Here is a 14,148-nt window from a genome sequence, read left to right on the forward strand (position 1 = left end):
AAAATTCAAAATGTCTAGTAAACATTGCCAACAGTGATATCTATTGCTTTAAGTATTGTATACTATCGAAATATGTTGATAGAGACAAGAACTTCATGTTTAGCTATGAGAATAGACCAGATTTGGAATGTAAATATGATTGGTGTATCGACTTCCCTGTGGGAATTAAAGACATTGCAAAATTTGAAAAACGCAATGATATTTCAATAAATGTGTTTTCACTTGATGAGAATGATGATGTATTTCCTCTTAGAATGTGTGAAAAGGAATTACCAGATCATAGGGATTTGTTATACATTAGTAATGAAAACATCTCACACTACTGTTGCATAACAAATTTCAGCGCACCCGTAAAGCCTCAACTGACAGCTGCTGTTGAATGTCAAATTGCCGTTTGTAAACGGTGTTTTGCATATTTTCGACATAATGAGGTTAGGGCATGTGCAGAACGATTGAAGGATCACGAGAGCGTATGTTCACAATTTAGTGCTGTTAGATCAGTATTTCCGTATAAAGATTATCTGTCTTTTGATCGTCCCGAGTTTTCGCAGAAGGTGAGATTTGTGATTTATGCGGATTTTGAGTGTCTGCTAGAGCCCATTGAGAATTGTCATGGGAATCCAGACTCTAGTTATACCGTGCAGTATCAGAAACATACCCCGTTAAGTTATTGCTATGTTCTTAAGGATAGTCAGGATACATACACAGACATGAAATTGTACAGGGGGTGTGATGCAGCACATATATGCATGCATGTCGTTGCATTTATGTTCTACTTGCAACATGTTGTTGCATATATATCACATTTTCGCCAAGTTGTTGCATATAAGTCTTATTTTCGACATTTTGTTGCATATATATCACATTTTCGACATGTTGTTGCATATATGTCCTATTTGCAACAGGTTGTTGCATATATATCTCATTTTCGACAAGTTGTTGCATATATGTCACAAGAATGCCATTTTCGTATCAGTTGCAATGATGAGGACAGAGAAACTAGGTGTGCGACTAACTTCTTCCCCAATTACACACGATGGAGTATATCGATATGATTGTATAAATCATTGGGTTCAATATATCTCATTGAAAGGGATGTTGTTCGAACACAATGTTCAAAGTGTCTTATTGGATTGTGTATAAAGTGCTTTTACTCATATCATATGTTTAAAAATGTAAATATGTGTTTACTTTTTTTCCTGTGACATTATACAATTTACAATAGGTATCATGCTACTCCGCTTTTATTTTGTTTCAGGACGTCCATTATGATAACTGATGTACAAGGTTTCCAAGAAGCTTGGATAAACAAGTGCATTTTGAAAGAACTCGCCGTCTCCACGGGAATTTGCAGCAAGGATGCTGTTTTCTGCTGAAACCACCCGTCACTTGGCACCGTGAAACTATCGACATACTGTTGCATGGGTACAATTTTTGTAACATGTCACAAGTATACCATTCTCGACTATCAGCACTTCTTGCCATTTCCTATTCAGCTTTACAAGGATTTGATGAGCCTGTGTAAAATGGTGTTATTCCCCCAAATCATTATAATGAATATATTCGTCTGCAAGATAGTGCATCAGTTCCTGTTTACCAGAAATGATGAAGCTCTTGCAGTTGAGTAGTATTTTGATCTTTATGATAGTTTTGCTTTAGACCTATACAATTGGAATTTGTTTAATTTTCTGTTTAAAGTTCGAAATAAAACAATGTGAACTAACCAACGCTGTAATATAAACAATGTACAACATTATACTTGAAATTTTTCTTGATTATCAATATTATTGCGTCTAAAGTGATGTGATGTTTCAAATTATTTCGTTAGAAGTACTACCTGCATGCATCAGTTCAGCCCTATTTGAAATTATCTTAATTTCTATATTAATGATGTCGAAAATGACAATGTATGATCGAATAATAGTTGCATTTTTGTCCAGAAGTTGCGGGGATCGGTCTTAGTTGTTGAAAAATCTGACTTTGAAATTTCATGGTTACCCAAGTCCGAGCTGCAAATCCGAAAAATGACTATAAGAAGCTGTTTACCAAGGGCTACCTACCATCGTGGAGTACTGAAATATTCGAAGTGAAAAAGGTGCAACAGACTAAGCCAATTACTTACATACTTCATGATCTAGAAGGTGCACCCATTTTAGGAGCATTCTATACCGAGGAACTTCAAAAGACAAACTTTCCACTTATTTGTTTGGTTGAAAAAAATTTGAGGAGGAAGGCTGGGAAGGTGTATGTGAAGTGATATGGGTTTCCTAACTCAAAGAATAGTTGGATTGATGAGGGTGATGTATTGAAATAAAAACAAGTTTATGCACAATCATTGTAAGTTTATTATGAGTGAATAAAAAGCATAAAAAATATAATATTCTTATTATTTAAACACACTCTTGCACACATCTTCTTTTACATGGAGGTTCATAAAATCCATGTGGCACTGTATTAACACCATCTTGTAATACAACTCTTTTGTCGTCAAAAGAATTTAAAGTCACTTTATTTACACATATTGTAAACACATTATGAAAATATGATCTAATAGAATTGTTTCTTGTGTAAGTAGAGATACCAGATTCACGACATGTTGCATAATCTGCAAACGTGATTTCATTCCTAATTACACTTTTCTTAATACCCTTCAGTTTTTTAATTTCAAAATCGGAACACTTCAAGGCATACACTTTAGCCTTCAATCCTACAAACTCATCAATATGTGAATTTGGAATTTCATCCTTGAACTTCCCAAGCACACCTTTATTCTGTAGTGAATATAAAATATGATTTGGTGAATACACACTAGTATCCAAATGATCCCATACATTTTGCAGATCATGGTACAAATCATCTGTTTGAGCAAGATATATAAAACTGTCTGTGTCCATGTAACACAACTTAAATTTGTCACCAAACTGTTCTTTCATAATGCGATGGTGAAAATTGTACATGTGCACTTTTGAAAGTTCTAAAATACACATACCTACATACAATGCTTTATCAAACAAAATTTTGAGGTTGTCTTAAATGAATACCCACCAGGTTTTCAGCATAAATTACTCGGTCGAGAAAGTATGGTTTTGAAATGAGTTTTTTCAGTTTCTCATCATTTGAAACTAATCTGAAATGTGTTCTTTTTCGAACATTTTCCATTGTCTTTCCAAATACCGCATTATTCATAAGCTTGAAAAAATCTTTTTCAAAATCATTGTTTGCATTTCTACGCATTTCAGTATTCAAATCAATGTATTGTTTTAACCAATGTGATTGCTTGAATTTTATAGCACGATGTATTTTCACAATTTGCAAGCCATGATCCACTGCCTGCTGCAAAAGTTTGTAGTGTGTCACATAGTTTTGTTTGGAATGCAGTGTTGTCAACAATTTTTTATGCTTTCCACCTGGTGGTTTTGCAAATTCCGCACAAAATGGTAACTCTTTATGTTTTTCAAACAGATGATTTGGATACTCTATATCCACCTCTAGAACATAACCTATTTCACTATCGTCATTTACTGCTTGAAGATCAAAATGATGTATTTCCTCATCTGTTAGCCATGCAAATCCCCCGTAAGGTAATTTTTGAGACATGGCGAATCCATACAAATTATTCGCATCCACATAGTAAATTGCAGAAGGGGATTTAGAATCATCGAAATGCTCGCTTTTAGGATCGTTCGCGATTGCATGACGAGTCACACATTGACAGATTCCGCCACGTATTCCTTGTTCGAAAAGTAATAGCATAGTCATATCCTTAATCAACTGCAATTCAACAACTGTTAACTTCAACATTGCTGAATAGGCAAGTCCTGGCACTGTATAGTAATACATACAATCTAAATCGTATGCTTTGAGACACATTTCGCGAAAATTTTCAAACATCTGTCAAGATGAGGGTGTCGGATTTTAAGTACAAATCTGAATACTCCCCCAGCGTCTGAATATTGAATGCCTCCCACATAGATTTTGCATGATTATAGTCTTCTTCGGTAATATGCTCATTAGTTAATTTGCTGAAAAAGTTCTCCTTCGGTGGTAGACAATTGTCCTCTAGTCTATCTGACGTTGTTAAATAATCATAGGGAAAGACACCCTTGCGACAAACAAGATCAAATTTATCTTTGAAGTTTTGTTTCGTTTCCGAAAACTTATCTTTGGGCAAGTTGTCTGCTAATTATGCTAAACTGGATGGCATAAACCGAAAAGAATCAAGAAATCTCATTTGCATATAACGCTTTCTTCTGTACGTGCAAGGGACATTTTTAACAAAACTGATGTACTTTTCCTGAGTGTTTGGTAAAACTTGAATAAGGTTGTCATCATAACCCAATTCCTTCACAATAAAATGTCCATCATATGATGACAAATTATGCAGTACAATAGGAATAAAGTGCTGATGTTGATATCTCAAATTACACTCATTGTGAGCAGCACCGCGAAATTTCCCCGTCAAATGATCATGATCACGAACTTTATAATTAGCACCTATAAAATCACCCTTTTTACAAATGTGACATATATTTGCTTTCAAGTATGCGTCATTTTCTTCAGAGGTTAATGGAATCATTTCTTTGATATCTTGAAATAGTATTTGTTCAATTTTTTTTCGTTTCCATCACCATGTCTTGTACGAAATGCTTTGCTGCATCACACCCCCTGTACAATTTCATGTCTGTGTATGTATCCTGACTATCCTTAAGAACATAGCAATAACTTAACGGGGTATGTTTCTGATACTGCACGGTATAACTAGAGTCTGGATTCCCATGACAATTCTCAATGGGCTCTAGCAGACACTCAAAATCCGCATAAATCACAAATCTCACCTTCTGCGAAAACTCGGGACGATCAAAAGACAGATAATCTTTATACGGAAATACTGATCTAACAGCACTAAATTGTGAACATACGCTCTCGTGATCCTTCAATCGTTCTGCACATGACCTAACCTCATTATGTCGAAAATATGCAAAACACCGTTTACAAACGGCAATTTGACATTCAACAGCAGCTGTCAGTTGAGGCTTTACGGGTGCGCTGAAATTTGTTATGCAACAGTAGTGTGAGATGTTTTCATTACTAATGTATAACAAATCCCTATGATCTGGTAATTCCTTTTCACACATTCTAAGAGGAAATACATCATCATTCTCATCAAGTGAAAACACATTTATTGAAATATCATTGCGTTTTTCAAATTTTGCAATGTCTTTAATTCCCACAGGGAAGTCGATACACCAATCATATTTACATTCCAAATCTGGTCTATTCTCATAGCTAAACATGAAGTTCTTGTCTCTATCAACATATTTCGATAGTATACAATACTTAAAGCAATAGATATCACTGTTGGCAATGTTTACTAGACATTTTGAATTTTTGTACCTGCGAGGAAGTTCTATGTATGCACTTCCGCCCATCAATGGCGTATATTTATTTACTCGCAATTCTAATTTATGTAATTTGACATAAAATAAACCCGAACCCTTCATGCTACATTCTTCAAATTCTTTCAGAATTTTTTCCTTTTGTTTGTTGATAAATTCCCTGATATCTGAATACTGATATAGCACATCATGTTTACTTTTAAAATTATGAAATATTGTCTCGTTGTGAACACTAGCAAACATACATTCAACAAATATGTTAAATTTTAAAGCAGAGTACTCACTTAAATGTCTCTTTAAAATGTCTTGCATTTCATCAGTTACGCATTCTAAAATATCTTTCAATTCAGTCTCATGATTTGTCAGATTTAGAGCAATATAGGTCTTCAAACGATTTTTGAAAGCTCTATCCGATAACACAAACACAGATCCTGAACATACTTGACTGGATGTTGACGTCACCATTGGGACAGCATCCGCTCCAGAGGTCGGTTGCGCAACCATCCCAGATGTTGATGTTGGGATAGCAACCACCCCCGAGAAAGGTGATGTAACCATCTCGGATGCAGAGGTAGCTGGTAGCATAGCATCTACCAATGCGTTGTTCAACACAGGTGCAGCGTTTTCATCTCCATTCAATTTTTCATATGCCCCTTTGACATCTGTAGCCTAATACAAAATTACTCATTAATATTTTCATAAGTATTACACAAACTCAGTATGTATTTATATTTACATACTCACCATTTTATGATTTTTCACATGTTGAATCATATATCTTTCAACTTTGCCAATTTTTCCACACAGTTTACATATGAACCTGATTGTAGTGTGCGTTTCTTTTTTGTGTCGTGCCAATATCTTTTTGGTTGAATAGCTTTTTTCACACATATCACATTTGTTCTCCATTTTGGTCCTTTATGTGGTTAATTGTTGAATAATGTCTTCCACATCCTTCAAAGCTTCACGTTTCCTCTTTTCTCCTCTTTTAATTGTCTGCTGAAAACAATAATGTAAGTTAGCCATGCATACAGTACACACTACATACTTTGTTGAAAGAACAAACAAAAATACACTCACCGCTTTGTGGTTAGGGCATGTTTCAATGCAATTCTCCCGCCAAAATCTATTTTTCCTGTTGGCTTTTTTCTCCTCATCAACGACCACTTTCACAATTTCAGGTTTCTGTTAAACAAAACAATAACAAATATAATCATTGTGCATCACAAATACAGTTGTACTTCATATAAAAAAGAAATACACTTACTGGTTTATAGTTGGGGCATGTGTCATCACATCTCTCCCGATAAAATCTTTTTCTTGGCGCTTTCACAACCACATCCGCACTTTCTGGTTTCTGCACAAAAACAAAATAACAAATATAGCCATTTTGTATATCATATTAGAATTAGTTAAAGAAGTAACCACACTGTACTCACCTCTTTGTAAGTGAGGCAGCTAGGATCGCACAGTTCCCGCCAGATGCGGAAATGTGACTCGCAAGGATCGCTGCATTCAATCAGGTGCTCGCCATTACCTAGGCAGGTATTGTGATGGTAGGTATACTCGTGTGTTGAAATTGAATTTAAAAAAAGAATTTCCGTATTACAACATGGTAACACTAATGAGTAATCAGTATGTAACTGATTTTCTCCATGTATTATTCTCTTCACCTCCGTATTTTATTTTATTAGAGTTGTTTATATAGTACTTGCGAACGATTTGGTGCGGCTCATCCAACCATTCATCCCTCATACCAGTTGGATATGAATATGTTACCTCAAATGGCAATTTGTAATGTTCTTCTTTTGTTATTAGTGGAATGTTCTTCAAAGCGTTACTGTCCATGACTCCTCATCACGTCCTAATACTTCCGCTTTTATACCAGTGACATGGAGCAAAAAACTCATAGGCAATATTTTTCACAACACAACTTTCTCTTCAATTCGCTGGGCTGCGGAAGGTCAGCAGGTGTACACCGACACGTGTCAGCGACTTTCTCTTTCAAGTAAGGTCGACAGGTGTCATAGCTTTCACTTCTGGCATTCGTGACTCACTTCTCACGCAGATGGTTACACCGATCGTGTATTAAAAACTCATACAGATCTTTATTTTCAACTGGCCGGGAAAACGTTCTCACAATACAATGGACAAGGTTGCGTCGAGGTGTTGTTTACCTTGTCATGTGTCACATGCCGAGGTCAACACGTTACGCTTCCACTTTCACATTTGGTTCAAGGTGGATTACTAACAATGGATTAAGGATTAACCTTGGAACTTATATAACATAGCTTTCACATTCACACAGTTGTTTCAAGGCTGATTACTAGGGGGAACCAAACCTCCTCCCCTCACTAGTAGTTGAATTTTGCAAGCTCCGCTCCATTTCAACATTCTCTCCATGCCCATTCGTCAATCACTTTCCCACACCACTCGCTTGCAAATACCCATTCACCAATCACAGACCAGCTCCACTTATCCCTCCTTTGGCCACGCCCACCTTCCCCTCATCCCCCATTTGATCTTGCTCCCTTCCCCCACCCCTCCTTTGGCCACGCCCATGGGGGCCTGGAAGCCTGTCACGTGACCATCATTTCCTTACTACTAACAATTTATTTCTTGAACCAGTAGTAATAACTGGTCCGTTGACATGTCCGCTCATAAGCCATTAAAATATTGTTTTTACGTTGTGCTCATTGCAAACAATACAACAGAACTAAAGGAGAACACACCGCCATGACACAACAGTGCACGATGTTATTCGTCTGCTAATTCCCGCCCTATACAAGAACCAATCAGATTCACTGATGGCGGCTGATGGAGACTGCCATCACCTCTGCAAGTTTATGGCACCGGTGCGACACCGGTGGAGCATCAATGACGTCATCACTGGAATTCGGAACACCGTGATGCCATGGGATTGCTCACCGGTGAGATTCGGAATACGCTCTCTCCCAGTTTCCATTAAGTGACCCGGGAAATTCCAAGGCAGAGTATGCAGTCACACCAGAACATCGTTTGTAATTTCTACTTGATCTAGTGTTTCAACAGTGAATGTACTGTATAAAAATGTCGAAACGTAAAGTGTTTACATTGAAAGATAAGGCGAATATTATAAGTGACCTTGAACTTGGTCTTTTGCAAGGGGATGTGGGTCGACAGCATAGTTTAAGTAAATCAACTTTGAATAACAGTATACAGTGTAATCCATTCCACAAAAATGAAATATTTTATTGTCTTGTTCACAATTTCATTCATTTCTCTCATTTAAGGTTAGGGGAGAGACACTTCGGATATAGTGAACGAAATATACACGCCCGCAGAGGTTCACTATATCCGGAGTTGACTATAAAATAATAATAATAATAATAATAATAATAATAATAATACAGTTGATTTAATCTAAAGCAAGAAAGGATTCCTTTCCGCCAATATTTTTCTTACTCTTGTTGTTTTGGATGGTCACCGTGCCTCCCTAAGGATCGAAATTTCTCGAGTTCAATATCGCCGAGGTAAAATGTATTATAAGCCGTAGAGAAGGGATATTCGATTCTCTCCCGTGGTCAGTCTTGCTACCTCAGTTCCGACGAAAGAATTTTTGAATCGTACGTCAGTACCGTTCCAATGATTTCTGGGTCTCTATTCAATTCCGTCTCAGCATACGTACCTTAAATGCTAGCACAAAGCACAATCATCTTCCAATTTCGCAGACATGCAGGTCTGTCTGCAACGAACAAATTTACGTAATTTCATGAACATTTGAGGTATCTCAAAACCTTGTTTCTGGTATTTTTCCCTTAAAATATATTGGGATTTTAACCAACTTCTAAAATAGTTTATGTTTAAATTTTGGTGATAAAATTCAATGCACCAATCAGTCCTCGTTAAAACTCATCCATTTTTTTACGAAAAAACTATTCATTCCCCCTCCTTGCTTTTTAAAGAGTAGAACGGAATTAATACGTAGTTTTGATAAGATTCGCTTTGTATGTTCTTCAAAATCTTTATAGGACACAATTGAGGGTTGTTCTGCAAGAACAAGGTATTTATGTACAGTATACATACAGCTCTTTGACGTTTTGATTACCGATCGGAGTCGCAACACTGTTATCGTGTTTTGACTAGAGGACACGGATGCAGATAACATCATACTATTCAGTACAGTTCCGTCTAAAGATTAGCGAACTTAATCTATCCCGTATGTAATACGAAAGGACGAATCTCGAAGCGAATTTAACAAGATAAATCAATGTAACCTAATTTAATGTGCATAACATTAATTTGTAGTAAAATATATTCTTGATACATAATACTTTATCATCGTAGCGGCTTTATTCCAAGACAAGAATCCTCAACTGTAGTTTCTGTAGAGCTATCACCAGATGAATTTATATCACTATCAGCTGTTTCTGTGGCACTATCACTGTTAGTAACACTATCAGTTGTTCCAGATTCGCTTGCAGAATCAACACCAACATTATTATTCTTTCCATTTCGTCCTCAATAAGCGCGTCTCTACGTCAGCAGTCATTCTCAATATTTTTTACGTGGGCGCACGCACGAGACCAATCCATTGACGTTACCTCGCTTATAGCCTGCTTTGTGACCTCTCTTACAGGCTTTAGGTATAGACTTCCTACATTTTGTGTTGCGACTTTATACTTCACCATACCCCATACCAATTCAATCGGCGACAGATCACAGTGATAAGGAGGTAATGTCAGAAATATGAAGTCTCTCTCCTGTCTGCCTTGTATGCGGGGAGAAGTTTTGCAATTTTTACAATCTCTCATAGTTCTGCTTTCGTAAGACCTTCTGTGAAGTGTACAGTATGTTATTTTCTCGTAGGCAGGTCTGAATTTCAATTTTGCGGTTATTGCTGGATGGGGTCTTATTTCTTAGAATAGTGTGGTAGGGAGCATTGTCGAACACCACAATGGCGCCTTGTGTAACATTTGAAATCAAATTTTCCTCCAGCCACTTTTTGTAATTATTACCATTCATCCCATCATGGTAATAGGCAGATTTTGTCTTCAGATCATAAATTAGTTCTGCACTTTCAACAGAGCCCATATTGCCCCTTGCATGCACTATCAATCTTTCTCCCGCGCTAGAATGTTGAAGCACTCCAGGAAAAGATTCACGCTGCTAACATTTTTTGACAGTATAGTGTGTATGGATCTAAGTCTCGTCTGTATAAATAATCTGTTTTCGAAGCCCCTTTTCATTTTGTCTTACTGCACTCAAGTAAGCCGCTCGGCGTGCTACAATATCGTGGTGTTCTATGAGCACTAAACGTTTTTTTTTTTTTCATATTTGCTGAACTTGAATCCCATATATTGTATGATTTTCCTAAATGTACTGTACCCACTCTTGAAATTTAATTTATTTTTTGTAAACTGGAGAAGTTTCTGAAGAGTTGGAATTTCATTCTTCATTTCATAAAGTTCCTGGAATTTCCTTCTGACTGCACACTTATCGAATTCATCAAGGTTAATTTTAAGTCTCTGTTTGTGTATTTTTCTAGAAGTTGTAACTTTCATCCTGTTGCACATGCTTTCTCAATATCCTTTCTAATGTTATAAACAATTTTTACACTTTTTCGTACGGATTTCGCTGCTCGTTCAGCTACTTATTAAAGCGGAATATACAGACCGTTTATCTTTTCATATCCACGGAACTGGATAACACTGTATATTATCTGCTTACCGTCTGAATGTGTCACTGGATGATCAGTACCTCCATGCCTCCATGCTCCATCACTACAACCAGAGTGGATAGAAGAGGCGCTCTGATACAACTACGCCACTACTCACTCACACAATGTCACAAGACTACGTTCGGACTGCAGTGATTAATTCCTACTGATCGGTACTGTACAAGCACCCCCTCTACGTTCTCCTTCCGACTGCAACAGTTCCAATTTCGGCCGTCGGTAACGAAAACGTAAAAGAGTTCTACCCCGGTATAGTCGCCACCATTAGAAATAAAAAGCAAATGCACTTAACTTGCCATTCTATCACATTGCTGGAGAGTATGAAATGTCTTACTGCTTATGCACAGCTTATAGTATGGCCACAATCTAGTATATACAGTCACGAAGCTTGACTTTATGAGGGTACTAGGAACAAAGGACTGTGCCGGTACTATTTCGCATTGTCTGTAATAATGCGATAGTAGCGATCCTAGTGGTTAGCAACTATGTATGGATGCATATTTACTACGTATTGAGCTTCGTGACTGTATATACTAGAATGTGGTATGACTGTCGCAGTTTCGTTACGTAGACAGTAGAGAGCTCTAGTGTCTGTACAAATTTTCAGACGTCACTGAAAGGAACAGACAGTTCATCAGACGCTCTTCGAAAATGCACATAGGTCAGGAGCACTAGATTCTGACTGTGATGAATCCGAGCTGGAATATTGACTCTCATTAATTTTGTGTTCTGTTCAAGGGCGGGTCTTTCACTGCAAACCCAGCATTCTACAATCTTTCATATTTTCTGTCTTCCTCTTTGTTTCCTCATACGATCCATATATCTTAATGTCGTCTATCATCTTATATTTTCTTCCACCCCGAACTCTTCTCCCGTTCACCGTTCCTTCCAGTGCATCCTTCAGTAGGCAGTTTCTTCTCAGCCAGTGACCCAACAATTTCTTTTTCTCTTCCTGATCAGTTTCAGCATCATTCTTTCTTCACCCACTCTTTCCAACACACTTTCATTTCTTATATGGTTTGTCCACTTCGCACGTTCCATTGTTCACCATATCCACATTTCAAATGCTTCTAGTCGCTCCTCTTCACTTCGTAGTAATGTCCGTGTTTCTGCCCCATAAAATGCCACACTCCATAAAAAGCACTTCACTAGTCTCTTCCTTAGTTCTTTTTCCAGTGGTCCGCAGAAAATTCTCCTTTTTCTATTAAAAGCTTCCTTGGCCATTGCTATCCTCCTTTTGACTTCCTGACAGCAGCTCATGTTATTGCTTATAGTACAGCCCAAGTATTTGAAGCTGTCCACTTGCTCTACTGCCTCACTTGTAAGCCACAAGTCACTTGCTCTACTGTCTCATCTAGAATTCGCAAATCACTTGCTCTACTGCCTCATTTAGAATTCGCAATTTTATCTTTTGTATTTTTCTTCCTATGACCATGCTCTTTGTCTTATTTGCATTTATCTCCATCCCATACTGCTCACAGCTGTCATTTAGCTCAATAGCATATCCTTTAGTGAATACTGATAGATGATATAAAATATTCCTTTGTAAAGTGATCAAATCAATGTGAAGGAAACGTTTTGGAAGCAATACTGTAACAATCCTCTTGAGGTGATGTCATTGTTTTAGATTTATTTTAATTTTGCGAAGTCACATTTTTCCCCCAACTGCCTGAAAGTACTTAGATATACAAGAAAATACACAAGTTCCATTTTCTTATGTCATGTATTGTATACTTAACTTATATTGTGAAAATAAAGTTAATCACTTAAATTGTTTTATGTTTGTGTATTACATTTCAACCCTTATTACATTTAGCAACATTAGAAAAAATCTTAAATGTTCTCCTGCATATGAAATAACAAGGCAAGTTGTAGCGTATGACTGCAATAATAAGCGAAGTTGTATCTTATAAGTGCAATGACAAGATCAGTCAGTGTACTTTACTGTTAATGTATTATAATAACAAAATCAATAACGAGGTTTTGACGAATAATACATGAAATTTATACATATAAATTATCAGTAATGCTAGTTCAAAAACTCATATTTGTGAAGGCCTTTCTTTCGAATGATAATAATGCTACTTTTACTCAGTGCCAAAAACCCATTTGTTACACATACCTTGTTATTGCAGAGCACCCCTCAATTGTAAATATTTGGATGAGCAGAATAAAAACGCTATTCAATTTCGAATGAAATGACTTGCTGCCATTTTTATTTCCAATTGTTATTGCTACAAATTATGTCCATACTCTCGGTGGAATAGTGGCATCTGGAGCTATATTTCGCAAATATGAACAGAGAATTGTTGAACATAAGGATCTTGTGATTGATTGTAAAGGCGTTATGTTATCGTAGGGCTGAAGAAAAGTATTGGTATTAGGGTAGCAAATAATTTCTACATACATTGTTTACAAAGTGCGTCCCTGTGCATGTGTCGCTACTGCCTGTAAGGATCAGAGCGACTGAACATTCGACTCTCTTCAATAGTAAACCTGCTTAAGTGACGTGAGGTTGTAACAGAATGCTGAAACAAAAATCCAACAAAGAACAGATAAGACGACTGAATTCAGAAATTGCGAGCGTCGCCTGTGTGCCGGAATTTTTTCCCGCAGCATTTCTTTTACATGCCAGTAAATCTATTGACATGAGCCTGTCGGATTTAAACACATTTAAATGTCGTAGACATCGGGCGGGATCGAATCCGCAACCTCGAACACAGAAGGCCAGCGCTATACCAACTAGGGGAATATGTGTTTGACTTAATTGATAATAATGATACTTTTTAATGTAATGTCTGTTCCAAGTTAATTAATTTGAAACACAAATAGTGCTGTACAGCTGTCAAAAATGGCCGCTCTCGTGAACAGCGAATATTTTCTAAGTCCACTTCCGATCACGGTGATGTTACACGATCCAATGCACTTGTACAAGCTGTTTCGGAACTATGGCGTAATACATTCATGAATCTGATATTAATTACTAAAACAGTCATAAAAGAGACAGAATAAATAGTATTTTCTCTGTCTTAAGAA

The 14,148-nt window shown here is 36.9% G+C and overlaps 1 long non-coding RNA gene across 1 annotated transcript; it reads right to left on the reverse strand.

Annotated features, from left to right (window-relative positions):
- Positions 1–6,476: 6,476 nt before the first annotated feature.
- LOC138707319 (uncharacterized) lies at positions 6,477–7,266 on the reverse strand. Its single transcript, XR_011334168.1, has 2 exons — positions 6,664–7,266; positions 6,477–6,581 (listed from the first exon to the last, which is right to left on the reverse strand). It is a non-coding gene; the product is annotated as an uncharacterized lncRNA (long non-coding RNA).
- Positions 7,267–14,148: the final 6,882 nt, after the last annotated feature.

This window comes from Periplaneta americana, chromosome 10, assembly GCF_040183065.1.
Source record: "Periplaneta americana isolate PAMFEO1 chromosome 10, P.americana_PAMFEO1_priV1, whole genome shotgun sequence".
NCBI lineage: Eukaryota > Metazoa > Arthropoda > Insecta > Blattodea > Blattidae > Periplaneta > Periplaneta americana.